Source organism: Daktulosphaira vitifoliae, unplaced genomic scaffold (genome assembly GCF_025091365.1).
Source record: "Daktulosphaira vitifoliae isolate Bord-2020 unplaced genomic scaffold, ASM2509136v1 Scaffold_5, whole genome shotgun sequence".
In the NCBI taxonomy this organism is placed as follows: Eukaryota; Metazoa; Arthropoda; class Insecta; order Hemiptera; family Phylloxeridae; genus Daktulosphaira; species Daktulosphaira vitifoliae.
This window is the reverse complement of record NW_026099576.1, coordinates 11781003-11783786: the sequence shown is the minus strand read 5'-3', so window position 1 is coordinate 11783786 and position 2784 is coordinate 11781003.

Sequence of the window (2784 nt, the reverse complement as noted above, 5' to 3'; positions counted from 1 at the left end):
CATTTTATTAGCTAAAATAAACATTAAGTGGAATACACACATAATTAGTTGGAAAACCATTGGGACTCTTTAGTCATAAAAGATGATGTTATCATAAAATTGACTTTTAACATTAAATTTGTAGCACAAATTATATTAATTTAGTGCCTTTTTCATATAAGTTAAAAAGAAAATATGATTTTGATATTTTTAATAAGTATTGCAAAGAGCGTATTCAGTGGTTTTGAAAAAATATGATACAATTATTTTTAAAATATATTTTTTCTTTACTAAAAAATGACCAATATTGACATATCAAATTGGAAAAATATTTATAGAAATTCTATGTCAATTTTTAGTTTTTTCTGTTTTATATGAGTTAACACGAGGACTACTAAGAGTACTTGACTTTTCTATATCCATAAAATAAGGTTCTAACTAAAGCTAAATAACAAAATTATACAGGTATTATAATTATTGCTATTAATTTCCTACGTCTATCATTTGAAGTACTATACTTTAATTAAGCAATAGACCTAAAATTAAAACTATATTAAAAAAAATTATTTATTTAAAACTAAAAAATATTTAACTTGATATTCCACAAAAAAAAAATCGCGGATACATATTTCGGGAACAATGTTATCAGCACTAAACAAATAATTGTGTTTACATTGTTCCCAAAATACTTACTCACGATATTTTTATGGCTTTTTGAGTTAAATATTTTTTAGTTATAAATTAATAATATTTTTAATATAGTTTTAATTTTAAGTAATATTAGCAACAAGTGATCAATTTTTATTATATCTCTTAATAGATTAGTAAATATTTCAAATGGAAAATATTATATACAAATCTTAAGAAGTTAAATTCTTATTTTTTTTCATTCTTGTATTATATTGTAATGGTGGGAACTTGTTTACTTACAATATATTTCATAGTTAGGAAATGAAAGTATTAACACGGAAAACTGTAAAGCAAATTATACAAATTAAAATTTTGAGGTCAATTTTGCTATTGACTAATATTTTAAAATAGAGCAAATTTTAGATTATTCGACCTTCATATTTTTTGCACGATTAATTGTTTGCAACTGAAAAATAACCTTGAAGTAATTCTGTTGAAAAAACCTGTTTTTTACCATGTATTATTTAAGGAAATTAACTGTTTGTAAATTATATACAATCAGTTTCAAGAAATTTTGAATTTTATTTTTTATTTTACAAATTATTTTCTATGATATATCATGATAATAATTATGATAATACTATTAAATTAAATGGCCTCTTAAAAAAACTACATAAGAAAAGAGATTTATGATTTTAATCTCAACACAATAATTCATTTCATATTCAACAATTTTTTTTTTTTCGATACTAAATTTTAAAATTTGACATAAAATAAAAATCATAGATAAATTACTAAAAGTTTTATGTTTTAACGTCGAAAAACTTAAAAAAAGTATACTCTAGCTATTAATATATATAACTGAAGAAAATAAACGTTTTTTGAGATTCATGTGAATATTGTGTTTGTCATAAATGTGTGTTATTCTTGCAATCTGAATCAATGTATTATTTAAACAAAATATTTTCTGCTCTGTTTGTAAGAAAGTCATCCTTGAAGTCACATTGAACTTTATCAAGAAATTGTTTTTTTAATCGTTTTTCATTATGTATATAATGTCTCGATGTAAAACATGTAGAACCACTTCAGCGAAATTATTACTCGAATAATAATCTCAATAGTGTTTAGATAACTCGACGAACTTTTTTATTTAATTTGGTATATGCTTGTTGTGTTCAGATAAAAGTCACGGACAGGTTAAAATTGTTGTGCAATAAAAGCGGAATGCTATCAATTATCAATGTAGCACGATGAAAGCCTAATTTTAATTATATTTAATTAATGATTTGTAGTTTACTCTTTGATACAATTTTGTGTTCTACATGATTCTAAAAATTAAATTTGTTTGTTGCCATTAGTGAACCTTTTATTTAATAAAAAGTATAGAGTTATTAATATTACTCATCATTAGATGATAAATACTTACAAGGCTATTGACCGTGTTGATACAACTTTTTTCTATAATTCAATTCGGGAGTTACAGAATCTTTAATTGTGTAACATTTGTGCTTCTTTTTAGCACATCAATAAAAATTAGGATTTTAAAATTCCTTATTAGTTAATTTAAACCAATATATAAAATATTTTTAAATTTACAAATGACGTACTATTAAAATGATATTGGAATTTATGTATTTTTAAAGAAGAAATTACATTATTATATTTACTTGAAGAACCATCAACGTCACAAATGAACAATTGTTATCAGCTGAGTTTCCCTCTATGTTAATGATTCTTAAAAATAGTTTCTATTTTTCTATTAGTCTTTAGTTTATTGTATAGTTATTTTAAAGGTGTTTTATTTAATTAATTTGTTGGTTTTAAACATGGACTTGTTTATGATTGAAAAATGCTATACAGTCAACAACACGGTTGTAGAATTTAAAAATAATTTCAATCAACGATGTGTATATATTTATAGTAACATTGGCGACGCGTCGGGCATCATTTACGCACTTATCAAACTTTAAAAATTTCAGCTCTATTAGTCATTTTTTATTATATTAACTTAGGTAAAGAGTAACTAAGTTGTCTATCCGTTTAAAAATTTATAAGTTATAATTAATAAATATTGATCAATATTTGCTCCTTTAATGACACTATGTAAAGAGTACTTCGTAAAATATAAATTCTCATAAATAGTTAATCAATATATATATATATATATATATATAT